Raw genomic sequence first — 22,778 nt, forward strand, 5'->3', positions numbered from 1 at the left:
TAATGAGTTTGTGAACTACAAGAAGGGCACGATACCCATAGGAAATAAAACTACTGAGTCTTCAGGCAAAAACCAGAGTGATCTTTCTAATATGTGAATCAGATGCTCTACCTCTGTGATTTAAGCCCTTCCAATGGCTTCTACCATCTATTGAAATAGTTATCCGTGACCCTCATTCATTGATGCATTCATTTAGCAAGGATTTCAAGTCCTGTTATGACTCAAGAATTGTTCCTAATGATAAACAAGGTTGATAAATTGTGCCACCCCTCCAGAAGTCTATGATCTACTGAGCAGAAAATATGGAAATAAGCAAATATATGAATAAGGAAATAAATACCCTGAAACACAATTGCATATAAATATTATAAACACATCAAATATGTGTGTATAGAAATTATTTTTATAAGTTCTATGTACATAATATGTTTGTGTCCCATGCCCTGAAGAAAATAAAAAAGTAATAAGTAAGAGTCTTGGAGGGGGTAGTTAGAAAACTGGGAAAACCTCTCTGAGAAAGTGTCATTTAAGCTGTGATCCCAATATTTGAATTTGTAGGAGTGTTTCATGTAAAGTACATGGTTCCATGTAACGAATCAATGAAAAATTCCTTAGCATAGAATAAGCTTCAAATTTGCCAAGAATACAAGAACACCAACTGTGCCTTGAAAGGCAGTGCCCAAGAAGTGCAGTAGCCTGAGAAAAAAGTCAGAAGTTTTGTTTATGTATTTGTTTATATATTTGTGTGTATTTCCTCTTTTGAAATGAGAACTTCATGTAAGCAAGGACTTTGTCTTTTTCAATTACTGTTCCTACAGCTAGGACATAGTAGAAATATTCATATTATGAAAAATAAATAAATATTGATTGACTGAATAAATGAATTTATTTTAGTTTGGGGGCAGTTAAATTTGCCAAAATTAAAAAAAATTTAGTGTTGATATGTTTTTAGATAACTTTGAACACCTAGTCCTTAAGAAAAAAAATTTCATCACATTAAACTCTTCATGAAAGTAATTTAAAAATTATAGTAAAATGAATTATAAAAATCAACGATTTTCTATAGTCTTTGCTATACTATTGGAATAATAAACACAATTGTCTACTATTGAAGAAAAGTAATGTAAAAACTAAATAAAGTTTCAGAAAACATGGAAACCCATCCCAATTATCTACCCTGGGAAAGAGTTGAGGTATGTACAATATCTAGAAATGTCTAGTTATTATTTAATATAGTCACACATTTAGCAAACTAAATACTACATTAGTGAATGTTTAACACACTTCCACTAAAATAAAACTAAATAGCTAAAGTCCAGAAAAATTTCTAAATTTTACATTACTTCAAAGGGTAGTAAATTTTAATTTAGAGATCATTTGTTATTAAGGCAAAATACAGAAAACATGGGAAAGCAATTTACTTGAATCATGAACAACTCTGAGATTCCCTTTTTGGGTATTAAACATTCTCTTAGTGTCATAAATAAAACATTTTTTTAGAAAATAAATCATTTACATTATGCCATATGTCGTACTTTCCATTTTGAATTATTTAAAATATGTAGATTAGAGAGTGGGTTAAAATATACTTTCAAAATTAAACTGAAACTACATCTATTAAAATTGGAAAGGAATTTTTATGAATGAAACTTATAGTTTAATGCCATCAATTCATGCTTCTTACCTCTGCTATTCTATTTTAATTTTAATTTAAACCAGCTAAAGTAAGCCTATAGGGGCATATATTGAAAGGACATGAGTTTATTTCACTTAATCAACGATTTCCTAAGCACTGACTCTCTTGCCTTTAGCTTCCACAAAAATAAGGCCATAACATAACCTAGAATGTTGTTTCTAATTTTATTTATCTTTTATAATATCCCTAGAACTTGGTAGTAAATGGCAAATGTTACATTTGTCCAAACATATAGAATCACATGCATGAAAGACCCCTCAAAACTAATGACATCTGGTTTCATTCAATAGTCTTCATCTAGTGCATATTCAGAAGCTACTCAGACTCATATTCATATTCAATGTCAGACTGTATAAGAAAGTGTAACTATTAGTTTTCTGAATACTAGTATTAAGGAGCAGACAATTAAGAAGGTAATTTCCTGAATGGCAATCTTCAATCTATGTCGAATTTCCTTTCAAACATAAAGAGCTTTACAATTTGGGGCTTCCCTGGTGGCGCAGTGGTTGAGAATCTGCCTGCCAATGCAGGGGACACGGGTTCGAGCCCTGGTCCGGGAAGATCCCACAAGCCGCAGAGCAACTAGGCCCGTGAGCCACAACCACTGAGCCTGCGCGTCTGGAGCCTGTGCTCCGCAACAAGAGAGGCCGCGATAGTGAGAGGCCCGCGCACCGCGATGAAGAGTGGCCCCCGCTCGCCGCAACTAGAGAAAGCCCTCGCACAGAAACGAAGACCCAACACAGCCATAAATAAATAAATAAAAACTTTAAAAAAAAAAAAAAAGAGCTTTACAATTTGCTTAATCATTTTCAGTCTGTATATAAAGTTATATTTATAGGATTTTATTTTCATGGAATGAATAAGTAAGTAAATGTCATACTTGAAAAGAGTATGGTAATTGGGTCAAATGTCAAATCTGAAAAGAGCTATTTTTTTCTATAATTTGAAAATTCAAACTTAGAAAAAAAGTAACTGCTCCTCCACACAGGAAAATGAAAAGCAGATTGATTTTATTTGAAATTCCTGAAATTTTCAATTACTTGTATTCAAACAATAATAAACACATGGATTATTTCCAAACTGTATTCCTCAGAACCTCTGTACCTCACAGCTTCATTTTTTTTTACAATGGAGTCCTTATAAAATTTAATTTATTGAAGATTCAAAAGGAGTATTTATACCTCTGATCATCATTTATATTTTATAGTGATTATCTGTTATTTACAATAGTAATTGCATGTATTTTATTTATGTAAATAGATAAGTCAATACTTTAAAGTATTTAGCCCTATAGGTTCCCAAAGCAACTCTTTGAAGTAGGCAAGGACAATATCCTCCAAAGAATTCAACTTTAAGTAGAAGAGGCAGGGAAAATAAGTCAAATCTTAGTCCAAAATTCTTTCTAGTATTCTTTACTGTTTCATTGCTTGAATAGCTCCTGAGACAGTTCAGCTAGATGTCCTCCTAGTCTTCAAGGGAACACATAGAGCTGATGTGTATCTGAACATCTGTAGAGACTAGGTAACCAACAGACAGGTAAATCACTCAGAATTTGCTCTTTCTGTTCTTTTCCTTTTTTGCTTTCTCTCCTTTTGGTCTTCTGAAGACTTAACAACAGTAGTTTCAGAAAGATTACAGAGTCGAAATGTAAATAAAAATTCAAAAGAAATGGACTGAATAAGTAGAAATAATGTATAAGAAATTTATAGAAGAAAGGAAAATGGCCTGGATCAAAGGGGTGCTTTTTAAGCTAGGCAGGGTAAGCATGTTTAAACAATGATGAGCAGTTTTTGAAAAGGGAGGAGAAAAGGGAAAAAAGATTTTAAGACAGGTTTTGGGGAAAGTATGGATTCAAGGTAAAAAAGAGATGGACTTCAAAGTTGGTATTAAATTGGTAGACTCACCAAGGTATGAATTTAAGTCTAATCACCACTTGGATAGGTGTTGGGAAAACAACAACAATAACAACAATTAGACTGGGTCAAGGAGTTTACATTTATGGAAAGAGGAGAGGCTGCATTAGAAGGCTCAGGACAGATAGAAGCACGAAAGAATTCAATATTAGTAATAGGGATTCAAGTGCAATATATGGTGTTGTAGAAAGAATAATGACCCCTCAAAGGTGTCTGTGTTCTAATCGCAGGAATCTTTGAATATTTTAGGTTTTATGGTAAAGGGGAATTAAGGTAGCAGAAGGAAATAAGTTTGCTAATAAGCTAACTTTGAGATGGGAAGATTATCCTGGATTATCTGGATGGACACAATGTAATCACAAGTATCCTTGAAAGGAAGAGTGAGGCAAAGAATCATAGTCAGAGAATGATTTGAAGATGGTACACTGCTGGCTTTGAAGATGGAGGAAGGGGTCTCAAGCCAAGGAAATCAGGAAGCCTGTAATATCTGGGAAAAGCAAGAAAATGGATTTTCTCCTAGAGACTCCAGAGGAAACTCAGCCATGTGGACACCCTGATGTTAGCTCAGTAAGACCTATTTTGGACTTCTGACTTTCAAAACTGGAAGACTGTAAATTTGTTTTTAGCCACTAATTTTGTGGTAATTTGTTAAAAGAGTAATAGAAAACTAATAGAAACATGGGTAGCAAGAGTGTGTTTAATATTTTCTCTCCTGTTATATTTTAAACCCTGTGGAGAAAAGAAATTCCACTTTATTGATTATAATGTTGCTTCTTTTATTTAAAAAATAAACACTTATATTAGTTTTCTACTGCAAGAAATTGGGTTATGCAAATGTCAGGCTAGTCAAGTCTGAAATTTGTAGGACAGGCCTTCAGGAAGGGTCAACTAGAACTCTAGAGGATAGGCTGAAGGTATTGTCCACAGACAATATTTCTTAATCAGGGAAGCTCCAGATTTGCTCTTAAGGCCCTTCAACCTGTTGGAACAGGACTATCGGAATTATCTAGCATAATCTTCCTTTCTTAAAGTTAATAATTATGTGCTTTACTCATATCTGCAAAATATGCTCACAGGAAAACCCAGATTAGTGTTTGCACAACTGGGTACTGTATCCTAGCCAAATTAATACCTCAAAAGACCAACACATCTAGTAAGGCCAATATTTTGAATATAAGGGAGTGAGATCAAAATCAATTGGGATGAAATAGAGGTGAATGTACTTAGCTACTAGCCAAAACAGCAGGCAGTGTTTCCACTTTAGTTTTATAATCCAGAATGTATGAGATATGCCCATGGAAGGAGAGGGTTCTACATCTCCTAAGTCATTCTCCCAGAAGAAGAGTGGGTGCAGGGAATTGTGGTGACAAAAAGGCTAAGGCTCACATTTTATAAATTTGAATTTGCTTTTTATAATGACTCCTTTGAGAGAAGCCAGAGGCAGAGGCTGCCACATAGCCTCTTAAAACATCAAAATCTAAGCACTTGTTTTCTATATTAGTAAACCATAAACCTTTTCTAAGAACTGCTGAGTATTCTCCAGTGACCCTGAATTGAGAAAGATGAAATTTCATGACCTGAAGGAGAAGAGAGAAGTCAGAATAGTCATAAATTGGTCAACTTCAAAAAGACTGCTTAAAGGAATACTGAAAACCTATATTTGAAGATCATAGATTTTATACAGAAAAAAAACCCAATATATGCTACATGAAAGTATTATCCTTCTTTTTGCTGAGGATTAGACATTGATGATCTATTCAATTACCACTGTGTCTGGAAAAGTGCAATAAAAAGGATCTTTTTGTTGCCTGAGATAGAAAAGTTTAGAATATATAACATGTGATTCTGCTGATTTTAGAGACTGAGTTCCTCTTCAGAATTCTTATCTCTCAAAAATGGAAAGTACTGGTGCATCTTGGATTATTGTGGAGATGGAAAACAAGATCCAGTTTTCCTTTTTGGTCTATAGTCACATCAATACCCCAATTATTAGTATGAAGTCTAATGAACATAGGAGACAGTAGACTAGGTCCTCATTTTCATTGTGATAATTTGATGGAGGGGTCTGGGAATGAGAGCAGTGTCTAAATGAGATCCACCTAAAAGAGAAGGATAGAAGGTAGGTAGGATACTGGGTATGGGGCACATTCCCACGTGACTATTGCCTCCATGGCCTTAAAAAGCACTAACGATTAGAAATAAGGTCAAGCATGTCCACTGATGGCACCACCCAGATCATCACATCCCTAGAGCTTGTCACGCTACACTATGCACTGTTTCTCTGGTGTAACCAAACATGTCCTTATAGGATTTTTTAAATCAACTTAGAATGTAGGAGTCTTGTGTGTTTTTGCCAGCATTTAGTGTGAAGGAAAATAATAAAGACGTAAATTATAGTCATTGATGAAAGGTAATGACGATTCAGTCACACTGTGAGTATATAATATAGTTGAGATTTTCTGACTGATGCATTCCAAGTGAAATCTGATCTAGTGATTGGTATAGATCTGATGAAGATAGTTTCAGGCATTTTAAAAATCTCAGGTTATAAAAGCAGATGGAGTTAAGGAAGGTCAATTTGTACTCTCTGGAGGCAGAATATTTTGATCAATAATATAGTTAGCCTAACCCATAATGTAAGTTGTATTTTTCTTTTTTTTTTGGTCAAGGTATCTATAACTGAACAAGTTTCATTCCAGTTGGGATACAAATAAATCAACTGAACTAGTTTCATACCATTGAAAATGAAAATAAATCCATATTACAGTCACAATTAGAATTTCCTAGTTGAATTTAGGTTTGGAGCTCATGTAGTAGTCATCTGTGTCTTTAAGAGTCAGCCCAACAAATACTTATCACATTATTGTGAAAATGAGCAAAAGACATAAAACAGTACTGCTTGTTTTCTTCAAAAGTAGGTTTGACCTAAGTCAGAACCTGCCCTCTTGAGAACTGAATGCAGTGGTAGAGATTGCTTTACTTGAGATTAAGTTGCAGGAGGATGCCACCCAAAAAGACTCAAAATTAGTTATTTCGATATGTAGTTCTGTCTTGCATATGGATGGAAATTTGTTCAAAAAAGTTGTGACAAAACATGTATCTGTTATAGTAATTGTTTTATGCCACAATCTGATTTTTTTTTCTTTTTCTTTCAAAGAACATTGGGGCCATTTTAGAGAAGTGCACATCTTTGCAAAGTGTCACTGAATGTCTGTGTAGATGCAGATCTGATCTTAGACTACAATATTTAATTCTTTATAGTTTGATGTGAAAAAGAATTGGGATAGGTCCTCTAACCATACAGTGTGAGGTTATTTAAATATATATATATTCCTCCTCCAATTTCAGTTCTTTTGGGGACTCAGCTGAACGCATTCTTCTTTTTCAGGTTGGCACATGCTGATCTCACTAACAGGAACTGAGAGAATAATGGAAACTTTGAAAATACAAGTGTCATAGAAAGAGACAATTTCTTATAAGATAAAAATTTAAAGAAAACGTGCTGTCAAACTTAAGAGTAGAGGGTTTTATTTTCTTGTAGAGGTTATAGTATGAGGCTCTGTTAAATTGAGGAACTGTTTTCTCTCTCATCTACTACATGCCCAGGATGTTAATCTTAACCTCATACTTACATTGAATAGAAAATCTGACGAAAATGAAACAGAATACTTAACAGCCAAGTCTGAGAGCTGTGAAGAAAATAAGGGAAGGTACTTTAGTTTAAAAAGAATATTAGAATTTGGAGGAGGGGAGAAATGATAAACCATCCAAAGAGGCACAATTTCCCTCCTAATTAAGTGAGAAGTGTTTATAGCCTTTAGAATCTTGAGTCTATTGATGAATTAGGGAATGAACTGATAAAGTTATAGCTGATCCAAAGTTATCTGACTCGTGGGATTTTTGTGTTCAGGAATGTATGAGTTGATTATGTGGAAAAAAGACTCTTATAAGTATTATTAATTTTTATTTGGATTAAGACAGGATAGAATTTGCCTTCTAACTCTATCATATTTTGATCTGAGATTTAGCCTCTCTAAGCTAATATTTACATCTGTATTATAAAGGTCATAATTCCTTTCCCTGTGCCTACTTTAATTAATTTAAGATTGTTTCTAAATATAATCACATTTCTAAATATAATCAATCACTTAGATTATAAAATAAAATTCGTTTTCCCAAAATGAAGGACTGGATATATGATTTAACTGATTTAAGTAAATTGTCACATTTCAATCCTTCTCCTTTAAATATGTAGGGATTCTGTTAATTATTTTTACAGCTTTAGTTGTTAAGCTGTACTTCTTATCCTTTACTTGAAGTGACTTCATTTCATGCTCTTCCAACAATAGTCCTTATTTATGGTAGTGTTGCTGGCAGAAAATATCATCTTTAAGGTCTTGGCTATAGTCCTGGGGTGGGAATAAGGGTAGAGGTGAGGGCGGAGGGAGAGACCAGCTGTTTAGGACACCGGCAAACGTTCCTACTTTATAACCATCAAGAACTTAATAAAAATGTTTATTTCCTTTCCTCTCTGTATTCATTTTTAAACGGTGCAAAAAAATTCCCTCAAATAAGCAAACAAAAGCAGCCATAAAACCAGGTTAGATTCCGCCATAGAACATGGCATTCAAACTGTGGGCATAACAACTTAGTAAGAAACTCATGGCAGATAATTCAACCTTTCATCTGAAGATTGAATACTACAGGCACTGTTTCCAGCACCTGTGGCAGATGGTCAGTGAAGAAGAAACTGTCCCAGTCAGCACATCCCCACATACAAAGTCACAGATGGCAGTGGAAGCGTGGCTCGGTGCAGCAAGGGCTCTGAAAACAGACCTCTGTCTACCTGAGACAGGCCATTAAAGACATGCTTGCCTTGTTTGTAAATGAACCAAAATCCAAACGCTGCCTTAGGATAATAACAACACTGAATAACGAAGAGTATGCATTCTAAAACTGTACGTTTTCAGAGTGAGGAGTTATATGCACAGAGTGTATTTAAATCTCTAGTCCAACATATATAAAAATCACCAAGAAGAAGAGAAAAAAACAAGGTAATTTCCTCAATTTCATTTCCTTCTCTTTGAATATAGTAGCAAGAAATCATACACATAAAAAGGGAAATCAAAAATCTATCATACTGCCCTCCAGGATGGAATTGTCCTGCAAACATGTTTTATTTGGTTGGCCAACGATTATCAGAATTTGCTACCAACATTTAAAAGTCATGAAATAGCCATCTATGAATCTATTCTGCTTGCTTACTCTAAAAAATAAAGACCATTCCACATTAACCAGCTGTACTGGCTGGCCTTGACCCCAAAAGAGATGTGTGCCTTCTCTAATTTGCCAAGATGCCAGAATTTGCTGTTGACTTACACCTGGGCTGCATCACTTATGCATGTCAGCTGCCCAGTCCCTAGTTCAGTACATCTGAAACACTTGTTCTCAAAATTTAATGTGAATCAGATCACCTGGAGGACTTGCTGAAACAGATTGCTCTATCCCATCCCCGGAGTTTGTTTCAGTAGTGCCTGGGGCTCAAAAATGTACATTTCTAAAAAAGTGTCTAGGTGATGCTAATACTGATGGTCTGGAGATCTCACTTTGAGAACTATGCCTCTGGAACTGAATTTAATCAACTAGTATATACAGTGTGTTCTTAGTCCAATGTCATGTTCTATACGGCATAGGAAAAGAAAAAGCTTCCTCAAGTAACTTTAACTCCATTAATGGGTTCACTGATTTTCTAGGACTGTCATAAAAAAAATACCACAGACAAAGTAGCTTAAAGAACAGAACTTTATTTTTTCACAGTTTTGGAAACTGGAAGTCAAAGATCAAGGAGCTAGCAGGGTTGGGTTCTTTGAGGTCTCTCTCCCTGGCTTGCAGATGGCAACCCTCTGGTCTCTTAACATGGTCTTCTCTGTGTTAGCACCTCCCTGGTGTCTTTCTCATACTCTTCTATTAGGACACCTGTCATATTGGAATTGGGCTCCACCTTAATGGCCTCATTTTAACTTAATTATCTTCTTAAAGACCTCATCTCCTAATATGGTCACTGTATTAGTCAGGGGTTCTCCAGAGAATCAGAGCAATAGGATATATCAATATATAAATTTATAGAAAGAGATTATGAAGGATTGGCTCATGTGATTATGGAGGCTGAGAAATCCCACGATCTGCCATCTACAAGCCTGACCAAGGAAAGCTAGTGGTGTAATTTAGTCAGAGTCTCAAGTCACAAAAACCAGGAACACTGATGTTGAGCGCAGAAGAAAATGGATTTCCCAGCTCATACAGAGAGCAAATTCTCCTTTCCTCTGCCTTTTTGTTCTAGTCAGGCCATCAGTGGATCAGATGATGCCCACATGTATTGGTGAGGGTGATCTTCTTTACTCAGCCTACCAAGTCGAGTGCTAATCTCCTTTGAAAACACACACAGAAAAAATCAGAAATAATGTTTTATCCACTTTTTGGGCATCCCTTACCCCAGTCAAGTTGACATGTAAAGTTGACCACCACAGTTACATTATGAGGTACCAGGGATTGGGACTTCAACATATGAATTTTGGGAAGACACAATTTAGCCCATAACTATAAGGTAAAACAAATCTCAGGAAGTAGAAACTTAAAACTATAAAAACTGACTTTTTATATAAACATAAAGCTTGCTTAGCCACGTCCTCTGAGGAACTAGAGATTCTATCTCGGTATCTGTCGAGTGTTTGAAAAACATTATCACAAGTTACCCATCAGTGTTGCTGAATCCTGTGGTTAGATTCCCTCCAAGGGAATCCTTTCCCTCTTCTGTCTGGAACCGTTCATACCCACCTGGTATATTAGTGGCTTTTAAATTGGCCCAGCTGCTCTTAATGTAGTAGTCATCCAAAATTCCATTAAGGCAGATAAATATAAAGTACAAATCAGGAGGAGACTTTCAACATGGTGGAGGAGTAAGACGTGGAGGTCACCTTCCTCCCCACAAATACATCAGAAATACATCTACATGTGGAACAACTCCTACAGAACACCTACTGAACGCTGGCAGAAGACCTCAGACTTCCCAAGAGGCAAGAAACTCCTTTGCCCTGGGTAGGGCAAAAGGAAAAAGGAAAAACAGAGACAAAAGAATAGGGAAGGGACCTGCACCTCTGGGAGGGAGCTGTGAAGGAGGAAATGTTTCCACACAATAGGAAGCCCGTTCACTGGCAGAGACAGGGGGTGGCGGGGGGAAAGCTTCAGAGCCACAGAGGAGAGCGCAGCAACAGGGGTTCAGAGGGCAAAGCAGAGAGATTCCTGCACAGAGGATCGGTGCCGACCAGCACTCACCAGCTCGAGATGCTTGTCTGCTCACCGGCCGGAGCAGGCGGGGGCTGGGAGCTGAGGCTCGGGCTTCGGAGGTCAGATCCCAGGGAGAGGACTGGGGTTGGCTGCGTGAACACAGCCTGAAGGGGGCTAGTGCACCACAGCTAGCTAGGAGGGAGTCTGGGAAAAAGTCTGGACCTGCCTAAGTGGCAAGAGACCATTGTTTCAGGGTGCGAGGAGAGGGGATTCAGAGCACCACCTAAACGAGGTCCAGAGACGGGCTCGAGCTGTGGCTATCAGCACGGACCCCAGAGACAGGCGTGAAACACTGCTGCTGCAGCCAACAAGAAGCCTGTGTGCAAGCACAGGTCACTCTCCACACCGCCCCTCCTGGGAGCAGGTGCAGCCCGCCACTGCCAGGGTCCCGTGATCCAGGGACAACTTGCCCGGGAGAACGCACGGCGCGCCTCAGGCTGTTGCAACGTCACGCTGGCCTCTGCCGCCGCAGACTCGCCCCGCATTCCATACCCCTCCCTCCCCGCAGCCTGAATGAGCCAGAGCCCCCTAATCAGCTGCTCCTTTAACCCCGTCCTGTCTGAGCAAAGAACAGACGCCCTCAGGTGACCTACATGCAGAGGCGGGGCCAAATCCAAAGCTGAACCCTGGAAGCTGTGTGAACAAAGAAGAGAAAGGGAAATTTCTCCCAGCATCCTCAGGCGCAGCGGATTACATCTCCAAAATCAACTTGATCTACCCTGAATCTCTGGAATAGCTGAATAGACAATGAATCATACCAATATTGAGGCAGTGGACTTTGGGAGCAACTGTAGACTTGGGGTTTGCTTTCAGCATCAAATTTGTTTCTGGTCTTATGTTTATCTTAGTTTAGAATTTAGACTTTATTATCAATAGTAGATTTGTTTATTGATTTGGTTGTTCTCTTCCTTTCTTTTTTAATATATAGATATATTTTTTTTCCTTTTTCTCTTTTTGTGAGTGTGTATGTGTATGCCTCTTTGTGTGATTTTGTCTGTAAAGCTTTGCTTTTACCATTTGTCCTAGGCTTCTGTCTGTCCATTTTTTTCTGTTTGTTATTTTTCTTATACTATAGTTTTTAGCACTTGTTATCATTGGTGGATTTGTTTTTTGGTTTGGTTGCTCTCTTCTTTCTTTCTTTCTTTCTTTCTTTTTTATTACTTTTTAATTCTTTTTATTTAATTTTTTTTCTTTTTTCTTTGACTAACTTTATTTTACTTTATTTTTTTCTTTTTTCATTCTTTTTTTTCACCCTTTTCTTCGGAGCCATGTGGCTAACAGGGTCTCGGTGCTCCAGCCGCGTGTCAGGCCTGAGCCTCTGAGGTGGGAGAGCCGAGTTCAGGACATTGGTCCACCAGAAACCTCCCAGCTCCATGTAATATCAAATGGCAAAAGCTCTCCCAGAGATCTCTATCTCAACGCTAAGACCGAGCTCCACTAAACGACCAGCAAGCTACAGTGCGGAAACCCTATGCCAAACAAATAGCAAGAACAAAACACAAACCCACCCATTAGCAGAAAGACTGCCTAAAATCATAATAAGGTCACAGAAACCCCAAAACACACCACCAGACGCGGTCCTGCCCACCAGAAAGACAAGATCCAGCCTCATCCACCAGAAAACAGGCACCAGTCCCCTCCACCAGGAGGCCTACACAACCCACTGAACCAATCTCACCCACTAGGGGCAGACACGAAAAACAATGGGAACTATGAACCTGCAGCTGAGAAAAGGTGACCCCAAAGACAGTAAGTTAAGAAAATGAGAAGACAAAGAAGCATACAGCAGATGAAGGAGCAAGCTAAAAACCCACCAGACCAAACAAATGAAGAGGAAATAGGCAGTCTACCTGAAAGAGAATTCAGAGTAATGATAGTAAAGAGGATCCAAAATCTTGGGAATAGAATGGAGAAAATACAAGAAACGTTTAACATAGACCTAGAAGAACTAAAGAGCAAACAACCAATGATGAACAACACAATAAATGAAATTAAAAATTCTCTATAAGGAATCAATAGCAGAATAACAGAGGCAGAAGAATGGATAAGTGACCTGGAAGATAACATAGTGGAAATAACTACCACAGAGCAGAATAAAGAAGAAAGAATGAAAAGAATTGAGGACAATATCAGAGACCTCTGGGAAAACATTAAATGCACCAACATTCAAATTATAGGGGTCCCAGAATAAGAAGAAATAAAGAAAGGGACTGAGAAAATATTTGAAAAGATTATAGATGAAAACTTCCCTAATATGGGAAAGAAAATAGTCAATCAAGTTCAGGAAGCGCAGACAGTCCCATACAGGAAAAATCCAAGGAGAAACTCATGAAGACACATATTAATCAAACTATCAAAAATTAAATACAAAGAAAAAATATTAAAAGCAACAAGGGAAAAGCAACAAATAACATACAAAGGAATCCCCATAAGGTTAACAGCTGATCTTTCAGCAGAAACTCTGCAAGCCAGAAGGGGGTGGAAGGACATATTTAAAGTGATGAAAGGGAAAAACCTACAACCAAGATTACTCTACCCAGCAAGGATCACATTCAGATTTGACGGGAAATTAAAACCTTTACAGACAACCACAAGCTACGAGAATTTAGCACCACCAAACCACCTTTACAACAAATGCTAAGGGAACTTCTCTAGGCAGGAAACACAAGACAAGGAAAAGACCTATAATAACAAACCCCAAACAATTAAGAAAAAGGTAATAGGAACAAACATATCGATAACTACCTTAAATGTAAATGGATTAAATACTCCAACAAAAGACATAGACTGGCTGAATGGATAGAAAAACAGGAACCATACATATGCTGTCTACAAGAGACCCACTTCAGACCTAGTGACACATACAGACTGAAAGTAAGGGGATGGAAAAAGATATTCCATGCAAATGGAAATCAAAGAAAGCTGGAGTAGCAATTCTCATATCAGACAAAATAGACTTTAAAATAAAGACTATTACATGAGACCAAGAAGGTCATTACATAAAGATCAAGGGATCAATCCAAGAAGAAGATATAACAATTGTAAATATTTATGCACCCAACATAGGAGCACCTCAATACATAAGACAAACGTTAACAGCCATAAAAGGGGAAATCGTCAATAACACAATCATATTAGGGGACTTTAATACCCCACTTTCACCAATGAACAGATCATCGAAAATGAAAATAAATAAGGAAACACAAGCTGTAAATGACACATTAGCGAAGATGGACTTAATTGATATTTATAGGACGTTCCATCCAGAAACACCAAATACACTTTTTTCTCAAGTGCTCATGGAAGATTCTCCAGGATAGATCATATCCTGGGTCACAAATCAAGCCTTGGTAAATTAACGAAAATTGAAACTGTATCAAGTATCTTTTCTCACCACAATGCTATGAGACTAGATATCATTTACACGAAAAATCTGTAAAAAATACAAACACATGGAGGCTAAACAATACACTACTAAATAACCAAGAGATCACTGAAGAAATCAAAGAGGAAATCAAAAAATACCTAGAAACAAATGACAACGAAAACACGATGACCCAAAACCTATGGGATGCAGCAAAAGCATTTCTAAGAGGGAAGTTTATAGCAATACAATCCTACCTTAAGAAACAAGAAACATCTCAAGTAAACAACCTAACCTTACACCTAAAGCAATTAGAGAAAGAAGAACGAAAAAACCCCAAAGTTAGTAGAAGGAAAGACATCATAACGATCAGATCAGAAATAAATGAAGAAGAAATGAAGGAAACAATAGCAAAGATTAATAAAACTCAAAGCTTGTTCTTTGAGAAGCTAAACAAATTGATAAACCATTAGCCAGACTCATCAAGAAAAAAACAGGGAAGACTCAAATCAATAGAATTAGAAACAAAAAAGGAGAAGTAACAACTGACACTGCAGAAATACAAAGGATCATGAGAGATTACTACAAGCAACTCTATGCAAATAAAATGGACAACCTGGAAGAAGTGGACACATTCTTAGAAAAGCACAACCTGCCAAGACTGAAGCAGGAAGAAATAGAAAATATAAACAGACAAATCACAAGCACTGAAATTGAGACTGTGATTTAAAATCTTCAAACAAACAAAAGCCCAGGACCAGATGGCTTCACAGACGAATTCTATCAAACATTTAGAGAAGACTTAACACCTATCCTTCTCAAACTCTTCCAAAACATAGCAGAGAGAGGAACACTCTCAAACTCATAATACAAGGCCACCATCACCCTGATACCAAAACCAGACAAAGGTATCACAAAGAAAGAAAACTACAGGCCAATATCACTGATGAACATAGATGCAAAAGTCCTCAACAAAATACTAGCAAACAGAATCCAACAGCACATTAAAAGGATCATACACCATGATCAAGTGGGGTTTATCTCAGGAATGCAAGGATTCTTCAATATACGCAAATCAATCAATGTGATAAACCATATTAACAAATTGAAGGAGAAAAAGCCTATGATCATTTCAATAGATGCAGAAAAATCTTTTGACAAAATTCAACACCCATTTATGATAAAAACCCTCCAGAAAGTAGGCATAGAGGGAACTTAGCTCAACATAATAAAGGCCATATATGACAAACCCACAACCAACATCATTCTCAATGGTGAAAAATTGAAATCATTTCCTCTAAGATCAGGAACAAGACAAGGTTGCCCACTCTATTCAACATAGTTTTGGAAGTTTTAGCCACAGCAATCAGAGAAGAAAAAGAAATAAAAGGAATCCAAATTGGAAAAGAAGAAGTAAAGCTGTCACTGTTTGCAGATGACATGATACTATACATAGAGAATCCTAAAGATGTTACCAGAAAACTACTAAACCTAATCAATGAATTTGGTAAAGTAGCAGGATACAATATTAATGCACAGAAATCTCTTGCATTCCTACACACTAATGATGAAAAATGTGAAAGAGAAATTAAGGAAGCACTCCCATTTACCTTTGCAACAAAAAGAATAAAATACCTAGGAATAAACCTACCTAAGGAGACAAAAGACCTGTATGCAGAAAAGTATAAGACACTGAGGAAAGAAGTTAAAGATGATACAGACAGATGGAGAGATATACCATGTTCTTGGATTGGAAGAATCAACATTGTGACAATGACTATACTACCCAAAGCAATCTACAGATTCAATGCAATCTCTATCAAATTACCGATGGCATTTTTCACAGAACTAGAACAAAAAATTTCAAAATTTGTATGGAAAAACAAAAGACCCCTAATAGCCAAAGCAACCTTGAGAAATAAAAACGGAGCTGGAGGAATCAGGCTCCCTGATTTCAGACTATACTACAAAGCTACAGTAAACAAGACAGTATGGTACTGGCACAAAAACAGAAATATAGATCAATGGAACAGGATAGAAAACCCAGAGATAAACCCATGCACATGTGGTCACCTTATTTTTGATAAAGGGGGCAAGAATATAAAATTGAGAAAAGACAGCCTCTTCAGTAAGTGGTGCTGGGAAAACTGGACAGCTACATGTAAAAGAATGAAATTAGAACACTCCCTAATACCACACACAAAAAGACACTCAGAATGGATTAAAGACCTAAATGTAAGGCCTGACACGATTAAACTCTAAGAGGGAAACATATGCAGAACACACTATGACATAAATCACAGCAAGATCCTTTTTGACCCACCTCCTAGAGAAATGGAAAAAAACAAAAACACAAAACAACAAATTGGACCTAATGATACTTAAAAGCTTTTGCACAGCAAAGGAAACCATAAACAAGATGAAAAGAAAACCCTCAGAATGGGAGAAAGTATTTGCCAATGAAGCAACTGACTAAAGGTTTAATCTCCAAAACATACAACAGCTCATGCAGCTCAATATCCAAATAACAAACAACCCAATCCAAAAAAGGGCAGAAGACCTAAACAGATATTTCTCCAAAGAAGATATAGATTGCCAACAAACACATGAAAGAATGCTCAACTTCACTAATTATTAGAGAAATGCAAATCAAAACTACAATGAGGTATCACCCCACACCAGTCAGAATGGCCATCATCAAAAAATGTACAAACAATAAATGTTACAGAAGGTGTAGAGAAAAGGGAACCCTCTTGCACTGTTGATGGGAATGTAAATTGATACAGCCACTACAGAGAACAGTAAGGAAGTTCTTTAAAAAACTAAAAATAGAACTACCATATGACACAGCAATTCCTCTGTGGGCCATATACCCTGAGAAAACCATAATTCAAAAAGTGTCATGTACCACAATGTTCATCGTAGCTCTATTTACAATAGCCAGGACATGGAAGTAACCTAAGTGTCCTCTGACAGATGAATGGATAAAGAAGATATGGCACATATACACAATGGAATATTACTCAGCCATAAAAAGAAACGAAATTGAGTTATTTGTAGTGAGGTGGATGAACCTAGAGTCTGTCATACAGAGTGAAGTAAGTCAGAAAGAGAAAAACAAATACCGTATGCTAACACATTTATATGGAATCTAAAAAAAAAAAAGGTTCTGAAGACCCTAGGGGCAGAACAGGCATAAAAATGCAGACGTAGAGAATGGACTTGAGGACACTTGGAGGGGGAAGGGTAAGCTGGGACGAAGTGAGAGAGTGGCATGGACATATATACACTACCAAATGTAAAATAGATAGCTGGTGGGAGGCAGCTGCATCACACAGGGTGATCAGCTCAGTGCTTTGTGACCACTTAGAAGGGTGGGATAGGGAGAGTGGGAGGGAGACACAAGCAGGAGGAGATATGGGGATATATATATATGTATAGCTGATTCACTGTTATAAATCAGAAATTAACACACCATTGTAAAGCAATTATACTCCAATAAAGATGTTAAAGAATAAATAAATAAAGTACAAATCAGGATAAAGTCTACCATCCATATGTCTCTAAATAGGGAAGAGAAAATACATTTACAGTACATATATGTATTTATTGAAAAAAATTTGCATCTAAGTTGGCCCATGCACTTCAATCCTGTGTTGTTAATGGGTCAACAGTATTTCAAAAAATATTCTGAAATTGCTAGAGATGTTTATAATTTTATTGGAGACTGGGATTTATATTTTGTTATGAACTTCTTATATAATGCTTATAAAAGGATAGAAACACATGGAAAGTAATATTATTAAAATTGCATAAGAAATCTGAAAAAAAATGGAAAAGCAAACATATATTGTTTTAGGGTTCCATTAAATATAAATTATATGCTTTAAAAAAAAGCCCAGATAGAAACACAAAAATGTTAACAGTGGTTGTCTTCTGCTAGAGGAAATATTCATATTGTTTTGCATTTCTAAAATTCCTATAATTATCATGGGAAAATAAATGTGACAAAGTCATAAGTTATAGATCTTTTCTTCTCCTCTAGTTTTTGTTTTGTATTCCAATTAATAGGCTCCTGGAAATGCAGATCTACTAGTGATATACGTTACTAAGACACCAGGAGGTTTTTTTTTGTTGTTGCTTGTTTTCTGTTTTCTTTTATGGATAACAGTAACAAGCTATTGATGAAGAATGGCTTGCCTTTAGTTTCTGTGAGATACTCCAAGCTCTGCATTTGGAATACCCTTTTGTTTAATTTTCAGTGTGTGCCACTTTTATTTCTTCACCTAAACTTTATGCTACTTGAAGGCTCAGAGGAATGGAGGTTACGAATTTGCTTCAAACCAAACAGTATTAGTAAGTGGGAAATGCCAGGACTCTCCCCAGTTCTCCCCAGTCATATCATCTCCTTTTTTGTTCCCCACATTTATTATTATTTTTTTTATTGTGTAGTCTCTGTGGTATTTGCCTTAGGACTAGGTCCCTAATTCACAGACACACATGCTTTATCCATGCTTAACAATTTGTGAAGGAGGTTTGGACCTCTAAAGAAATCACAGTATCTACCTCAGCTCTCCTTTGGGGGCTGGAAACAATTTTATTGATGTCGCTATTATTTTTCTGTGTATGTATTGGAAAATAAAGTGATGCATCTCTTCTGGTCATTTGAGATTGTAAATATTCCATTAAGAGAAGTTATTTCCAAACTGCATATGTGACAGGAAAATACTGGCTTCTAACTGAACCCCAGCCTAATACATGGGTGCAACTTTATATTCCAATCAAGTAAAAATCTAGGGAAGTATGTGCCAAAATGCCAAATCGAATCATTTGGTTAATAAATACTATATAATCTTTCAAAAGTAAATTGTTACAAATTAGAGATCTTCAGGGTGATCTAAATAAGAAAGCAAAATTTGAAGGATTTGTAAGGTCAGGATGGATATGGGTGACTGAAAAATTTATTCCCCATGGAAACCAATTCTGCAAATATTCATCAGGTATTAGACTTGGTGCTTTTATATATATTCTCTTCTAACAACTCTGCAAAGTGGCTATTATTATTCCATCTCATGGAAAGAAACTAAATTTCAGTGGGGTTAAGTGGCTGTCTCCATTCACATAGGTATTAAGTTTTAGACCTGAATTCAAATACCTTTCTGACACAAAAAATATGACATGAGAATTGAGGCTTAGTATCCAAAACATCTGCGCCTGTGACTAAAGTAGTAGTATATAGCTATGAGATATATTAAATTCCTAAATGATGGCAGTAGCAATGGAGAAGAAGATAAAAGTATATTAAATGTGACACCCAATGACGTGATACTTAACCACACACCAAACTATTTTTTCCCACAGAACTCTGAGTTTCAGCGTAGAGCACCATCTATTTGTTTAATCCAAATAGAAAATTAATCACACAAACGAGAATATTCTAAGTCTTTCTTAATTCTTCTCATTGATAACTCTTCCTCATGCATTCCACCAGCAAGTCTTTAATACTGTATTTCCAAAATATAGGCTTCCCACATTATATGAGTCAAAAGCATCCTTGACAAAGAGTTGAATAGTTGAATTTTGGATTGTGAGGGCTTATATTCTGTTTAATCATTTTTAAAAGGGAAATAATGATGCAGGGCCAACTTATCCCAAGACCCCAACTGATTTTGCCAGCAAAACACCTGAAAATATCCATATAACGATTATTCTATGATAAATATTGAACACATTTCCTTTCTTTTGTACACAGGGAAACATTGCATTCATGATAGATTGGGATCAGTCCACTCCCATGCTTAGATTTTTAGGTTTAAGCTGTATTTTATCCTGTCAAACTTTCTCCTAATGTGTGAGCCTTTCTGTGGCTTTTAGTCTTGCTTTCTTCGCTGACTTTTGAAAGTGCCTAAAAGATTGTTTTACATTTTATTAATGAACAACGTATTTGAAGAATCGAGCACAAGACTAATTTCGATGGGTGGGACAGCAGCACTCTGTGTGTAGGGCATCTCCATACTACCCCCGAAGACGTTGGCAGTCCGACGCTTTGATGACCATAGACTGGGTGGCATAACGAGAGAAATTTCTTACAGTTCTGAAGGCTGCTGAGATCAGGGTGCTGGCATGCTCGGTTTCTGGGGAGAGCCCTCTTCCTGGCTTCTAGATGGCCACCTTCTCACTGTATCCTCACATGACATTTCTTCTGTGTACAAGGGGAGAGAGAGCAAGTCCTGGTTTCTCTTCTTCTTCTTCTAAGGACTCCAGTGCCTTTAGATTAGGGATCCACCCTGATAACGTCAATTAACCTTAATACCTCCACAAAGGCCCCAGCTCCAAATACAGTCACCTGGGGGTTAAGGATTCAACATATAAACTTTGAGAGACACAAACATTTTGTCTATAACTTTTTGCCCCTGGCTCAGCAAAACTCGTGTTCTTCTCAGATATAAAATACATTCATTCCATCCCAACAGACCCAAAAGTCTATCTCATTTCAGCATCAACTTTAAAGTTTAAACTCTGAAGTCTCATCTAAATGTCATCTAAATCAGACATGGGAGAGGGTCGAGGTCTGACTCATCCAGAGTCTAAATTCCTGTATAGCTGCGAAACTCTGAACCCAGAAAAGTAAGATGCTTCTATAATACAATGGGGGCACGGGAATAGGATAGATATACCCATTTCAAATGGAAGAACTTAGAAAGAAAAAAAGGGTGACATGTCCCCAAAAACTCCAAAAATGAGTAAGGCAAATTCCACTGGATCTTAAGGTTGGGGAATGGTCCTCTTTTGTCTGATGATCTGCCCTCCAGGCAATCCGACTGGGGCGGCAGCCTTACCCTCCCAGCTCAGCCTGGTGGCCCTGCCCCTTCAGCTCTCTGCAAGGGTTTTGCTCATGATGCTGCCTGATTTGTTTCTGTAGCCCCAGGAAACAAATACAATGGCAAATTGATGTATCAAAGGAATTCAATGGGGAATGAAGGTCCTTTCAACAAATGGTGCTAGAACAACTGGATATATTGATATATATATGTATATTTATATATATTCATATTTATATATTTACATATAAAATTATCATGCTTACCTCGCACAATAAATAAAATTATTGAAGTGGTAAAGTTAAAGGTAAAGGTAAAGTTACAAAGACTCCAGAAGAAGTAACAGGGTGTAATCTTTGTTACTTTGATGTAAGCAAAGCTATCTTAGGTAGGATATAAAAAACACACACTATAAAAGGATAAATTTAACTTCACTTCCATGAAATTTAAAACTTCTGCTTTTTTTGTGTTATTTTATTTTATTTTTTATTGGAGTATAGTTGCTTTACAATGTTGTGTTAGTTTCTGCTGTACAATGAAGTTAATCAGCTATATGTATACATATATCCCCTCCCTCTTAGACCTCCTTCCCCCCCATCCCACCCATCTAGGTCATCACAGAGCTTGGAGCTGAGCTCCCTGTGCTATACAGCAGGTTCCACTAGCTGTCTATTTTACACATGGTAGTGTATTTATGTCAAAACTAATCTCCCAGTTCATCCCACCCTCCCCTTCCCCTACCCTGTGTCCACACATCCATTCTCTACATCTGCATTTCTATTCTTGCCCTGAAAATAGGTTCATCTGTACCATTTTTCTAGATTCCACATACATGTGTTAATATATGATATTTGTTTTTCTCTTTCTGACTTTTTTCACTCTGTATGACAGACTCTAGGTTCATCCACATCTCTACAAATGACCCAATTTCATTTCTTTTTATGGCTGAGTAATATTCCATTGTATATATGTACCACATCTTTTTTTTTTTTAAACATCTTTATTGGAGTATAACTGCTGTACAATGGTGTGTTAGTTTCTGCTTTATAACAAAGTGAATCAGTTATACATATACATATGTTCCCATATCTCTTCCCTCTTGCATCTCCCTCCCTCCCACCCTCCCTATCCCACCCCTCTAGGTGGTCACAAAGCACCGAGCTGATCTCCCTGTGCTATGCGGCTGCTTGCCACTAGCTATCTATTTTACGTTTGGTAGTGTATATATGTCCATGCCACTCTCTCACTTTGTCCCAGCTTCCCCTTCCCCGTATCCTCAAGTCCATTCTCTTGTAGGTCTGTGTTTTTATTCCTGTCTTGCCCCTAGGTTCTTCATGACCTTTTTTTTTTTTTTTTAGATTCCATATATATGTGTTAGCATACGGTATTTGTTTTTCTCTTTCTGACTTACTTCACTCTGTATGACAGACTCTAGGTCCATCCACCTCACTACAAATAACTCAATTTCATTTCTTTTTATGGCTGAGTAATATTCCATTGTACATATGTGCCACATCTTCTTTATCCATTCATCTGTTGATGGACACTTAGGTTGCTTCCATGTCCTGGCTATTGTAAATAGAGCTGCAATGAACATTTTGGTACATGACTCTTTTTGAATTATGGTTTTCTCAGCATAT

The 22,778-nt window shown here is 37.0% G+C and overlaps 1 long non-coding RNA gene across 35 annotated transcripts in view; it reads right to left on the reverse strand.

Moving 5' to 3' along the window:
- Window positions 1-22,778, reverse strand: part of LOC309656873 — a 1,296,162-nt gene that overhangs the window by 890,318 nt on the left and 383,066 nt on the right. The window contains exon 11 of one of the 35 annotated variants that reach the window (XR_014261547.1): window positions 20,408-20,516. The exons of 33 other annotated variants lie outside the window; for them this stretch is intronic. This is a non-coding gene — a long non-coding RNA (uncharacterized lncRNA). Of the gene's footprint in view, window positions 1-20,407; window positions 20,520-22,778 lie in introns of all 35 variants that reach the window. One more of the 35 variants, XR_014261548.1, reaches the window with a different exon arrangement.

The sequence above is a fragment of the Balaenoptera physalus genome (genome assembly GCF_965194825.1).
Source record: "Balaenoptera physalus genome assembly, chromosome: 3".
In the NCBI taxonomy this organism is placed as follows: domain Eukaryota; kingdom Metazoa; phylum Chordata; class Mammalia; order Artiodactyla; family Balaenopteridae; genus Balaenoptera; species Balaenoptera physalus.